The following is a 14,996-nucleotide window of genomic DNA, read 5'->3' on the forward strand; positions in this document are numbered from 1 at the left end:
CTTAACACAACTCTTTTCCACAAAATTGCTCTCTTGACCTATGACCTACATCACGTAAAGCAAGCTTTGTGGTGGTTTGGTGTCAAAGGCAAATGCTGCACTAGAACTTGAGATCAAAGTCCTTTTTCAAGCAAATGATTGCTAGCTGTTCTATGAGTGATCCAACAAAAGACCTGTGATGGGCTATGGTAATTAGTTTTATTACCACTACCATTCTAACCATCCTTTTATGTTCTTGTTGCCTCATCCTTTTGTCCATACTTATGCCTGGTTTTCTGACATGTGTGTCTCATTTGCTCTTTGGTAAATGATCTGATCATTCAACAGTCAATGCAGTCCTCAAAATAATTGACATGAGTATGTGGCCTAAGATAGTGACCTTGGAGTTATCAAGAGTCAGATATCTGTTGATATGGGGATAATATCTGTATTTCCAGCATTTCAGTTCAACACAGAAATCTGCCATCAATGAAATAGAAATATAAAAAGATTAGATCATCAATTAGATCATGAAAACCTTAATATAAAAACATGTCATGAGTATTTTAACTTAATATGCCAAGTCACTATAGGATTTACTAAAAATATTAATGAGAAGTATATTAAAATTACTCTGAAAATATGTCAAGTTTGGAAAAGATCAATATCCACTTATATATGGTTTCCACCTATTTTAGTAGTTCCAAGTAGCACATTGGGGGTAGTGTTGGGCGAACAGTGTTCGCCACTGTTCGGGTTCTGCAGAACATCACCCTGTTCGGGTGATGTTCGGGTTCGGCCGAACACCTGATGGTGTACGGCCAAACTGTTCGGCCATATGGCCGAACTAAGAGCGCATGGCCGAACGTTACCCGAACGTTCGGCTAGCGCTGTGATTGGCCGAACGGGTCACGTGTAGTGTTGGGCGAACATCTAGATGTTCGGGTTCGCGCCGAACATGGCAGCGATGTTCGGGTGTTCGAGCCGAACTCCGAACATAATGGAAGTCAATGGGGACCCGAACTTTCGTGCTTTGTAAAGCCTCCTTATATGCTACATACCCCAAATTTACAGGGTATATGCACCTTGGGAGTGGGTACAAGAGGAAAAAAAATTAGCAAAAAGAGCTTATAGTTTTTGAGAAAATCGATTTTAAAGTTTCAAAGGGAAAATTGTCTTTTAAATGCGGGAAATGTCTGTTTTCTTTGCACAGGTAACATGCTTTTTGTCGGCATGCAGTCATAAATGTAATACATATAAGAGGTTCCAGGAAAAGGGACCGGTAACGCTAACCCAGCAGCAGCACACGTGATGGAACAGGAGGAGGGTGGCGCAGGAGGAGAAGGCCACGCTTTGAGACACAACAACCCAGGCCTTGCATGAGGACAAGAAGCGTGCGGATAGCAATTTGCGTTTTGTCGCCATGCAGTCATAAATGTAATACAGATGAGAGGTTCAATAAACAGGGACCGGAAACGCTAACCCATCACAGATGTTCATTGTTCATGTTACTTGGTTGGGGTCCGGGAGTGTTGCGTAGTCGTTTCCAATCCAGGATTGATTCATTTTAATTTGAGTCAGACGGTCTGCATTTTCTGTGGAGAGGCGGATACGCCGATCTGTGACAATGCCTCCGGCAGCACTGAAACAGCGTTCCGACATAACGCTGGCTGCCGGGCAAGCCAGCACCTCTATTGCGTACATTGCCAGTTTGTGCCAGGTGTCTAGCTTCGATACCCAATAGTTGAAGGGTGCAGATGGATTGTTCAACACAGCTATGCCATCTGACATGTAGTCCTTGACCATCTTCTCCAGGCGATCGGTGTTGGAGGTAAATCTGCACGCTTGCTGTTCTGTGTGCTGCTGCATGGGTGTCAGAAAATTTTCCCACTCCAAGGACACTGCCGATACCATTCCCTTTTGGGCACTAGCTGCGGCTTGTGTTGTTTGCTGCCCTCCTGGTCATCCTGGGTTTGCGGAAGTCAGTCTGTCGGCGAACAACTGGCTAGAGGAGGGGGAGGATGTCAATCTCCTCTTTAAAGTCTCCACAAGGGCCTGCTGGTATTCTTCCATTTTGACCTGTCAGACTCTTTCTTCAAGCAGTTTTGGAACATTGTGTTTGTACCGTGGATCCAGAAGGGTATAAACCCAGTAATTGGTGTTGTCCAGAATGAGCACAATGCGTGGGTCGCGTTCAATGCAGTCCTAGGCCGAAGAGGTCATAGCCTAGGGTCACAAAAACCTGTTTATTTGGGCTATTTCAATGGTAGTGATGGTGACGTACATAAATCTCAGCCATGGCCGTTAGCAACGTCTGAATTTCACGAAATGTCTCATGCAGGTAGAAGACATATTGTTAGACTTGGATTCCAAAGATGGGGTCCCTACATCTCTGCAAACCAGAGTTACAGGGGTCCAAATTTGGTAAAATCCCCCATAGGCTTTCATTGGGCCTCCTATTTACAGTTCCAAAATCTCACATCTTTTCAAAGGGCAATTGATCAGCAGTGGCAAATTTTCTAGCATTGTAGGGACCCTTTAAGGGGGAACATGACTGGTGAGTTTCGGTCCCCTAGGCCAAAGAGGTCATAGCCTAGGGTCACAAAAACCTGTTTATTTGGGCTATTTCAATGGTAGTGATGGTGACGTACATAAATCTCAGCCATGGCCGTTAGCAACGTCTGAATTTCACGAAATGTCTCATGCAGGTAGAAGACATATTGTTAGACTTGGATTGCAAAGATGGGGTCCCTACATCTCTGCAAACCAGAGTTACAGGGGTCCAAAATTGGTAAAATCCCCCATAGACTTTCATTGCCTCCCTATTTCACTTTCCAAAATCTCACATCTTTTCAAAGGGCAATGGCTCAGCAGTACCAAATTTTCTAGCATTGTAGAGACCCTTAGGGGGAACATGACTGGTGAGTTTCGGGCCCCTAGGCCAAAGAGGTCATAGCCTAGGGTCACAAAAACCTGTTTATTTGGGCTATTTCAATGGTAGTGATGGTGACGTACATAAATCTCAGCTATGGCCGTTAGCAACGTCTGAATTTCACGAAATGTCTCATGCAGGTAGAAGACATATTGTTAGACTTGGATTCCAAAGATGTGGTCCCTACATCTCTGCAAACCAGAGTTACAGGGGTCCAAAATTGGTAAAATCCCCCATAGACTTTCATTGCCTCCCTATTTCACTTTCCAAAATCTCACATCTTTTCAAAGGGCAATGGCTCAGCAGTACCAAATTTTCTAGCATTGTAGGGACCCTTAGGGGGAACATGACTGGTGAGTTTCGGGCCCCTAGGCCAAAGAGGTCATAGCCTAGGGTCACAAATACCTGTTTATTTGGGCTATTTCAATGGTAGTGATGGTGACGTACATAAATCTCAGCTATGGCCGTTAGCAACGTCTGAATTTCACGAAATGTCTCATGCAGGTAGAAGACATATTGTTAGACTTGGATTCCAAAGATGGGGTCCCTACATCTCTGCAAACCAGAGTTACAGGGGTCCAAAATTGGTAAAATCCCCCATAGGCTTTCATTGGGCCTACTATTTACCGTTCCAAAATCTCACACCATTTCAAAGGGCAATGGCTCAGCAGTGGCAAAACTCACCAGTCATGATCCCCCTAAGGGTCCCTACAATGCTAGAAAATTTGGTACTGCTGAGCCATTGCCCTTTGAAAAGATGTGAGATTTTGGAAAGTGAAATAGGGAGGCAATGAAAGTCTATGGGGGATTTTACCAATTTTGGACCCCTGTAACTCTGGTTTGCAGAGATGTAGGGACCCCATCTTTGGAATCCAAGTCTAACAATATGTCTTCTACCTGCATGAGACATTTCGTGAAATTCAGACGTTGCTAACGGCCATAGCTGAGATTTATGTACGTCACCATCACTACCATTGAAATAGCCCAAATAAACAGGTTTTTGTGACCCTAGGCTATGACCTCTTTGGCCTAGGGGCCCGAAACTCACCAGTCATGTTCCCCCTAAGGGTCCCTACAATGCTAGAAAATTTGGTACTGCTGAGTCATTGCCCTTTGAAAAGATGTGAGATTTTGGAAAGTGAAATAGGGAGGCAATGAAAGTCTATGGGGGATTTTACCAATTTTGGACCCCTGTAACTCTGGTTTGCAGAGATGTGGGGACTCCATCTTTGGAATCCAAGTCTAACAATATGTCTTCTACCTGCATGAGACATTTCGTGAAATTCAGACGTTGCTAACGGCCATAGCTGAGATTTATGTACATCACCATCACTACCATTGAAATAGCCCAAATAAACAGGTTTTTGTGACCCTAGGCTATGACCTCTTTGGCCTAGGGGCCCGAAACTCACCAGTCATGTTCCCCCTAAGGGTCCCTACAATGCTAGAAAATTTGGTACTGCTGAGCCATTGCCCTTTGAAAAGATGTGAGATTTTGGAAAGTGAAATAGGGAGGCAATGAAAGTCTATGGGGGATTTTACCAATTTTGGACCCCTGTAACTCTGGTTTGCAGAGATGTAGGGACCCCATCTTTGGAATCCAAGTCTAACAATATGTCTTCTACCTGCATGAGACATTTCGTGAAATTCAGACGTTGCTAACGGCCATGGCTGAGATTTATGTACGTCACCATCACTACCATTGAAATAGCCCAAATAAACAGGTTTTTGTGACCCTAGGCTATGACCTCTTCGGCCTAGGACTGCATTGAACGCGACCCAGGCATTGTGCGCATTGTGGACAACACCAATTACTGGGTTTATACCCTTCTGGATCCACGGTACAAACACAATGTTCCAAAACTGCTTGAAGAAAGAGTCCGACAGGTCAAAATGGAAGAATACCAGCAGGCCCTTGTGGAGACTTTAAAGAGGAGATTGACATCCTCCCCCTCCTCTAGCCAGTTGTACGCCGACAGACTGACTTCCGCAAACCCAGGACGACCAGGAGGGCAGCAAACAACACAAGCCGCAGCTAGTGCCCAAAAGGGAATGGTATCGGCAGTGTCCTTGGAGTGGGAAAATTTTCTGACACCCATGCAGCAGCACACAGAACAGCAAGCGTGCAGATCCACCTCCAACACCGATCGCCTGGAGAAGATGGTCAAGGACTACATGTCAGATGGCATAGCTGTGTTGAACAATCCATCTGCACCCTTCAACTATTGGGTATCGAAGCTAGACACCTGGCACAAACTAGCAATGTACGCAATAGAGGTGCTGGCTTGCCCGGCAGCCAGCGTTATGTCGGAACGCTGTTTTAGTGCTGCCGGAGGCATCGTCACAGATCGGCGTATCCACCTCTCCACAGAAAATGCAGACCGTCTGACTCAAATTAAAATGAATCAATCCTGGATTGGAAACGACTACGCAACACTCCCGGACCCCAACCAAGTAACATGAACAATGAACATCTGTGATGGGTTAGCGTTTCCGGTCCCTGTTTATTGAACCTCTCATCTGTATTTAATTTATGACTGCATGGCGACAAAACGCAAATTGCTATCCGCACGCTTCTTGTCCTCATGCAAGGCCTGGGTTGTTGTGTCTCAAAGCGTGGCCTTCTCCTCCTGCGCCACCCTCCTCCTGTTCCATCACGTGTGCTGCTGCTGGGTTAGCGTTACCGGTCCCTTTTCCTGGAACCTCTTATATGTATTACATTTATGACTGCATGCCGACAAAAAGCATGTTACCTGTGCAAAGAAAACAGACATTTCCCGCATTTAAAAGACAGTTTTCCCTTTGAAACTTTAAAATCGATTTTCTCAAAAACTATAAGCTCTTTTTGCTAAAAATTTTTTCCTCTTGTACCCACTCCCAAGGTGCACATACCCTGTAAATTTGGGGTATGTAGCATGTAAGGAGGCTTTACAAAGCACAAAAGTTCGGGTCCCCATTGACTTCCATTATGTTCGGAGTTCGGCTCGAACACCCGAACATTGCGGCCATGTTCGGCCTGTTCGGCCCGAACCCGAACATCTAGGTGTTCGCCCAACACTAATTGGGGGCTGGGGTACAGATTTGTAGTTCTTGCTCCTTCTTATTGCTCTTGTACAGTTCAGTCATTTAAAGTGAATGAAGAAACCTAAAGAAGACTTGAAGTATTTAGAACAGCTAGTAGTTTAACCACTTAACGACCGCCCCCAGCCGATGGGCGGCGGCAAAGACCGGGCCCAAACGACCGCAATACGCCCATCAGCGGGGGCGGCTGCGGGAGTGGCTGTGCGGCGATCGCGTCATTCGTGACGCGATCAGCCGCCGGGGACTGGCTCCGCCCACCGTTCGTTGTAACCCGCCGGCCGTTCGGAAGCGCCGGCGGGTTACTAGCACCCGGATCGCCGCATGTAACAAGTATAATAGGCTTTGTAATGTATACAAAGCCTATTATACTGGCTGCCTCCTGCCCTGGTGGTCCCAGTGTCCGAGGGACCACCAGGGCAGGCTGCAGCCACCCTAGTCTGCACCCAAGCACACTGATTTCCCCCTCCCCTGCCCCCTGATCGCCCACAGCACCCCTCAGACCCCCCCTGCCCACCCCCCAGACCACTGTTTGCACCCAGTCACCCCCCTAATCACCCATCAATCACTCCCTGTCACTATCTGTCAACGCTATTTTATTTTTAAGTCCCTAATCTGCCCCCTACTCCCTCCTGATCACCCCCCCCACCCCTCAGATTCTCCCCAGACCCCCCCCAGACCCCCCCCCCCCGTGTACTGTATGCATCTATCCCCCCTGATCACCTGTCAATCACCTGTCAATCACCTGTCAATCACCCGTCAATCACCCGTCAATCACCCCCTGTCACTGCCACCCATCAATCAGCCCCTAACCTGCCCCTTGCGGGCAATCTGATCACCCACCCACACCAATAGATCGCCCGCAGATCCGACATCAGATCACCTCCCAAATCCATTGTTTACATCTCTTATCTCCTCTAAACACCCACTAATTACCCATCAATCACCCCCTATCACCACCTGTCACTGTTACCCATCAGATTAGACCCTAATCTGCCCCTTGCGGGCACCCAATCACCCGCCCACACGCTCAGATTGCCCTCAGACCCCCCCTTATCAATTCGCCCGTGCAATATTTACATCTGTTATTCCCTGTAATAACCCACTGATCACCTGTCAATCACCCATCAATCACCCCCTGTCACTGCCACCCATCAATCACCCCCTGGCACTGCCACCCATCAAACAGCCCCTAACCTGCCCCTTGCGGGCAATCTGATCACCCACCCACACCAATAGATCGCCCGCAGATCCGACATCAGATCACCTCCCAAATCCATTGTTTACATCTCTTATCTCCTCTAAACACCCACTAATTACCCATCAATCACCCCCTATCACCACCTGTCACTGTTACCCATCAGATTAGACCCTAATCTGCCCCTTGCGGGCACCCAATCACCCGCCCACACGCTCAGATTGCCCTCAGACTCCCCCTTATCAATTCGCCCGTGCAATATTTACATCTGTTATTCCCTGTAATAACCCACTGATCACCTGTCAATCACCCATCAATCACCCCCTGTCACTGCCACCCATCAATCACCCCCTGTCACTGCCACCCATCAAACAGCCCCTAACCTGCCCCTTGCGGGCAATCTGATCACCCACCCACACCAATAGATCGCCCGCAGATCCGACATCAGATCACCTCCCAAATCCATTGTTTACATCTCTTATCTCCTCTAAACACCCACTAATTACCCATCAATCACCCCCTATCACCACCTGTCACTGTTACCCATCAGATTAGACCCTAATCTGCCCCTTGCGGGCACCCAATCACCCGCCCACACGCTCAGATTGCCCTCAGACCCCCCCTTATCAATTCGCCCGTGCAATATTTACATCTGTTATTCCCTGTAATAACCCACTGATCACCTGTCAATCACCCATCAATCACCCCCTGTCACTGCCACCCATCAATCACCCCCTGTCACTGCCACCCATCAAACAGCCCCTAACCTGCCCCTTGCGGGCAATCTGATCACCCACCCACACCAATAGATCGCCCGCAGATCTTCTCTCCTCTAAACACCCACTAATTACCCATCAATCACCCCCTATCACCACCTGTCACTGTTACCCATCAGATTAGACCCTAATCTGCCCCTTGCGGGCACCCAATCACCCGCTCACACCTCAGAACGCCCTCAGACCCTAGCCCTGATCACCTCGCCAGTGCATTGCTTGCATCTATTTCCCCCCTCTAATCACACCTTGAGACACCCATCAATCACCTCCTGTCACCCCCTAGCACACCTACCCATCAGATCAGGCCCTAATTTGCCCCGTGTGGGCTCCTGATCACTCGGCCAAACCCTCAGATCCCCCTCAGACCCCCTTCCGATCACGTCCCCAGTGCATTGATTGCATCTATTTTCCCCTCTAACCGCCCCCTGAGACACCCATCAATCACCTCCTGTCACCCCCCTAGCACTCCTATCCATCAGATCAGGCCCAATACATCCTGTCATCTAAGAGGCCACCCTGCTTATGACCGCTTCCACAAAATTTGCCCCCTCATAGACCACCTGTCATCAAAATTTGCAGATGCTTATACCCCTGAACAGTCATTTTGAGAAATTTGGTTTCCAGACTACTCACAGTTTTGGGCCCGTAAAATGCCAGGGCAGTATAGGAACCCCACAAGTGACCCCATTTTAGAAAGAAGACACCCCAAGGTATTCTGTTAGGTGTATGATGAGTTCATAGAATATTTTATTTTTTGTCAAAAGTTAGAGGAAATTGGATTTTTATTGTTTTTTTCACAAAGTGTCATTTTTCACTAACTTGTGACAAAAAATAAAATCTTCTATGAACTCACCATACCCCTAACGGAATACCTTGGGGTGTCTTCTTTCTAAAATGGGGTCACTTGTGGGGTTCCTATACTGCCCTGGCATTTTAGGGGCCCTAAACCGTGAGGAGTAGTCTAGAATCCAAATGCCTCAAAATGACCTGTGAATAGGACGTTAGGCCCCTTAGCGCACCTAGGTTGCAAAAAAGTGTCACACATGTGGTATCGCCGTACTCAGAAGAAGTAGTATAATGTGTTTTGCGGTGTATTTTTATACATACCCATGCTGGGTGGGAGAAATCTCTCTGTAAATGGACAATTGTGTGTAAAAAAAATCAAATAATTGTCATTTACAGAGATATTTCTCCCACCCAGCATCTGTATGTGTAAAAATACACCCCAAAACACATTATACTACTTCTCCTGAGTACGGCGGTACCACATGTGTGGCACTTTTTTGCACCCTAAGTGCGCTAAGGGGCCCAAAGTCCAATGAGTACCTTTAGGATTTCACAGGTCATTTTGCGACATTTGGTTTCAAGACTACTCCTCACGGTTTAGGGCCCCTAAAATGCCAGGGCAGTATAGGAACCCCACAAATGACCCCATTTTAGAAAGAAGACACCCCAAGGTATTCCGTTAGGAGTATGGTGAGTTCATAGAAGATTTTATTTTTTGTCACAAGTTAGCGGAAAATGACACTTTGTGAAAAAAAACAATTAACATCAATTTCCGCTAACTTGTGACAAAAAAAAAAAATCTTCTATGAACTCACCATACTCCTAATGGAATACCTTGGGGTGTCTTCTTTCTAAAATGGGGTAATTTGTGGGGTTCCTATACTGTCCTGGCATTTTAGGGGCCCTAAACCGTGAGGAGTAGTCTTGAAACGAAATTTCTCAAAATGACCTGTGAAATCCTAAAGGTACTCATTGGACTTTGGGCCCCTTAGCGCAGTTAGGGTGCAAAAAAGTGCCACACATGTGGTATCGCCGTACTCAGGAGAAGTAGTATAATGTGTTTTGGGGTGTATTTTTCCACATACCCATGCTGAGTGGGAGAAATATCTCTATAAATAGACAATTGTGTGTAAAAAAAATAAAAAAATTGTCATTTACGGAGATATTTCTCCCACCCAGCATGGGTATGTGTAAAAATACACCCCAAAACACATTATACTACTTTTCCTGAGTACGGCAATACCACATGTGTGGCACTTTTTTGCAGCCTAACTGTGCTAAGGGGCCCAAAGTCCAATGAGCATCTTTAGGCTTTACAGGGGTGCTTACAATTAGGCACCCCCCAAAATGCCAGGACAGTGAACACACCCCACAAATGACCCCATTTTGGAAAGTAGACACTTCAAGGTATTCAGAGAGGAGCATAGTGAGTCCGTGGCAGATTTCATTTTTTTTTTTTCGCAAGTTAGAAGAAATGGAAACTTTTTTTTTTTTGTTGTTGTTGTCACAAAGTGTCATTTTCTGCTAACTTGTGACAAAAAATAAAATCTTCTATGAACTCACCATGCCTCTCACTGAATACTTTGGGATGTCTTCTTTCCAAAATGGGGTCATTTGGGGGATATTTGTACTATCCTGGAATTTTAGCCCCTCATGAAACCTGACAGGTGCGCAGAAAAGTCAGAGATGCTTGAAAATGGGAAAATTCACTTTTGGCACCATAGTTTGTAAACGCTATAACTTTTACCCAATCCAATAAATATACACTGAATGGTTTTTTTTTATCAAAGACATGTAGCAGAATAACTTTCGCGCTCAAATGTATAGGAAATTTTACTTTATTTGAAAAATGTCAGCACAGAAAGTTAAAAAAGTCATTTTTTTGACAAAATTCATGTCTTTTTTGATGAATATAATAAAAAGTAAAACTCGCAGCAGCAATCAAATAGCATCAAAAGAAAGCTGTATTAGTGACAAGAAAAGGAGGTAAAATTCATTTAGGTGGTAGGTTGTATGACCGAGCATTAAACCGTGAAAGCTGCAGTGGTCTGAATGGAGAAAAAGGCTCTGGTCCTTAAGGGGCGAAAAGACTGTGGTCCTGAAGTGGTTAAGATCACAAACAATTAAATGGCGAAATAAAAAAAACTGCTGAAAAATACACAGTAAATATATACATTTTACCTCTATGGCTAAAATTACATATTTATTTGTATTCAATAAATAAGGTCTAACCTGGTTATTATTTTTGACAAATAAAAGCTAATTGCAATCTGTGTAATAAAAATAATTTGTGTAAAAGACAGTTGACGCAAATGATTTGCATACTGAAAAGGTGTAATTGTTCATTGATAAATTACATTTCTTGCTGAAAAAAACATATAAAATGAGACAAAATAAAAACAGCATTCAATGGAGGTCCTGACATGTTTTGTAGCTCAATGACCACCTCCTTGGAGGATCTGAGAACCAGGTAGACAAATATGGCTATAAGAGGCAAATGTTCAAAGAGCAGTTAACTATAAACCAAAGAGGATTGGTCCATTGTGTACCCATAACTAGAAGGATTTTATATATATATATATATATATATATATATATATAAATATATATATATATATATATATATATATATATATATATATATATATATATATGTATGTATATGTATATGTATATATATATATATATATATATATATATATATATATATATATATATGTATATATATATATATATATATGTATATATATGTATGTATATATATATATATATATATATATATATATATATATATATATATATATACACACACACAGTGGGGTGCAAAAGTTTGAGCAACCTTGTTAAATCGTTGGTTGTTACGATAAAAAATCTCAGTTAAATATATCATATAGGAGACACACAGTGATATTTGAGAAGTGAAATGAAGTTTATTGGATTTACAGAAAGTGTGCAATAATTGTTTAAATAAAATTAGGCAAGTGCATACATTTGGGCACTGTTGTCATTTTATTGATTCAAAAACCTTTAGAACTAATTATTGGAACTCAAATTGGCTTGGTAAGCTCAGTGACCCCTGACCTAGACCCCTGACCTACATGCACAGGTGAATCCAATTATGAGAAAGAGTATTTAAGGGGGTCAATTGTAAGTTTCCCTCCTCTTTTAATTTCCTCTGAAGAGTAGCAACATGGGGGTCTCAAAAAACTCTTAAATTACCTGAAGACAAAGATTGTTCACCATTATGGTTTAGAGGAAGGATAGAGAAAGCTGTCTCAGAGATTTCAGCTGTCTGTTTCCACAGTTATGGAACATATTGAGTAAATGGAAGACCACAAGCTAAGTTCAAGTTAAGGCTCAATGTGGCAGACCAAGAAAAATATTAGATAGACAGAAGCGATGAATGGTGAGAACAGGCAGAGTCAAAGTTTTGCCTAGTTCAGTGGGGGTTGCTGCAATACTGACTTGTTTTGCAGCTCTTTTGGAGCTCCATTCCAATGTACTAGAGGAGTTTCTGTCCAGTCCAGAGGAGGTTGTAAAACCCCTATCTAGTTCGGTGCATACATCAAAAGATTTGTCCTATCCTGTAAATGCCCCTGAACATGATTTGTTAATAACCTTGCTAGAATCAGTGACATCTAAGTCTGATCCTGCATCCAGTAGTGAGAGTCCAGTAGCTGTGAAGCCTAGTCGTGATGATTTTCTGCCCAGTTCTGGTTTCGGTCCTATCATGACTAACTCTAAGGTTCGCAGTTCCTTGATATGCCCAGAAGTTTCTCTTGTACCAGTGTGCCCAGATGTGCTCTGTGTGCCAGAATGCCCAAGTGTGTCTAGTGTGCCAGCATACTCAGATGCTTCCTTAGTGGAGACATGTTCTGATATTGCCAACCTGCCTGCATGCCCAGAAATGGTTCCTGAAAGTCCTGATATTGATGTTGGTCCTTGAAACCCTAACTCTGGAATTGCCCTAGGTTCCATAGGGGTTCTTGATAGTTCTCCATGTGAACCTAAGGGACATTCTAACCTCTTGAGATCTCTAGGGAACTTCAAAGTGTTCTGTTAGATTTCCGAGGAAACTTGTCTTGGTGCCCTGGACTGGTTCAACAGTGGGCTCTGTGTCGGTAAGGACAGTTCCGGTGGGCATTGTAAAAGGTTTGGCATTCTTGGACAGTCCCTGGAGGGTGATGGGTATCGGGGGCTTTTTCCTGGAAATCACGGTTCTGATGGGTGTCACACTGGGGCTTGTAGTACTGATGGGCATGGTTCTGTAGGTTCTGGTTCCGATTGGTCCAGTGTTGGGGTGACTGATTCCGGAATTTGGTCTTGTCGGGCTGTCCCGACCTTCACGAATTATCACTTAGATCAGTTTGCTGGATTTTCTGCATTTGATTTTGTGGTTTGGGTGGTTCAAGAGAATCATGTCAGTTCCTATAGGCGTCTGGAAACTGCCTTTAAAGAAGGGGGGTACTGTCACGATCGCTTCTGCAGCATGTACTGCTGGCTACAGAGGTACTGCAGCCAGGCAGTTCTGATTCTTTTACATGCAGTTGCTGGCATAGTTCTGCATGCATTGCTTGTGATGGTCTGTCAGCTAGGGAATGGTAATCAAGCCAGCCTGCTTGTGACTGATTGCCATTCACCTGTGTGGAGATTTGCATCTCTGCTCTCATTGGATGACTTCAGTATAAAGGTTTGCTTCCTGCAAGCGTGCTCCGTCCATCATAGTTTCAGTCAGTCTAGGCTGTTACTGGGTCTCTGAACACTATGAAATTTAGTTCTTTGTATTGTTACTTTCTGGTTCAGTTTCTTGTGGAGTTACGTGATATATTTCCCACGGGGACATATATATGTACTCCTTCTAGTATAGAATTGTAGTATTGTATTGCCTAGCTTAGTTGCTGTATTGCTTCAGATCTAGCTAGTCTTCCTGATTTATGTTATACCGTATATACTCGCAAGCAAGCCGAATTTTTGACCCCCCAAAAGTGGGCAAAAAGTTGGGGGGTCGGCTTGCTTGCGAGTCTCGTTTTGGAAGGCCGCCTCCCCCCCGCCCCGTGTCCGCCGCTGCTATTAGCTTACTGAGCAGCTTCCTCTATTCCCCTCTCTGTCTCCCGGCATGTAAATAGCTCACAGAAGCTCGCTCCACGGCGGCTGCTGTGTGATGACAGGAAGCTGGAGGCAGAGCGGTTTCCATAGTAACGGCGATACACATCGCCGTTACAGGAAACCGCTCTGCCTCCAGCTTCCTGTCATCACACAGCAGCCGCCGTGGAGGGAGCTGCTGTGAACTATCTACATGCCGGGAGACAGAGAGGGGAATAGAGGAAGCCGCACAGTAAGCTAATAGCAGCGGCGGCCGCGGGGGGGGGGGGGGGGGGGGTTTGGGTGAGGCGGGGGCACTATACTAGGGCACTAAACTGGCTATACCGAGCACTATACTAGCTATACTTGGCCACTAAACTAGCTATACCGAGCACTATACTAGCTATACTTGGGCACTAAACTAGCTATACCGAGCACTATACTAGCTATACTGGGGCACTATACTAGCTATACCGAGCACTATACTACCTATGCTGAGCACTATACTAGCTATACTGAGCACTATACTAGCTATACTGGGCACTATACTAGCTATACCTGGCACTATACTAGCTATACCGAGCACTAAACTAGCTATACTGGGCACTATACTAGCTATACTGGGGCACTATACTAGCTATACTGGGGCACTATAGTACCTATACTGTGCACTATACTAGCTATACTGGGCACTATACTAGCTATACCGGGCACTTCACTAGCTATACCGGGCACTATACTAGCTATACCGAGCACTATACTAGCTATACTGGGGCACTATACTAGCTATACCGAGCACTATACTAGCTATACTGGGGCACTATACTAGCTATACCGAGCACTATACTACCTATACTGTGCACTATACTAGCTATACTGAGCACTATACTAGCTATACTGGGCACTATACTAGCTATACCTGGCACTATACTACCTATACCGAGCACTATACTAGCTATACTGGGCACTATACTAGCTATACCGGGCACTATACTAGCTATACTGGGGCACTATAGTACCTATACTGTGCACTATACTAGCTATACTGGGCACTATACTACCTATACCGGGCACTTCACTAGCTATACTGGGCACTATACTAGCTATACTGGGCACTATACTAGCTATACCGGGCACTATACTAGCTATACCGGGCACTATACTA

The sequence above is a fragment of the Hyperolius riggenbachi genome, chromosome 1 (genome assembly GCF_040937935.1).
Source record: "Hyperolius riggenbachi isolate aHypRig1 chromosome 1, aHypRig1.pri, whole genome shotgun sequence".
Taxonomy (NCBI): domain Eukaryota; kingdom Metazoa; phylum Chordata; class Amphibia; order Anura; family Hyperoliidae; genus Hyperolius; species Hyperolius riggenbachi.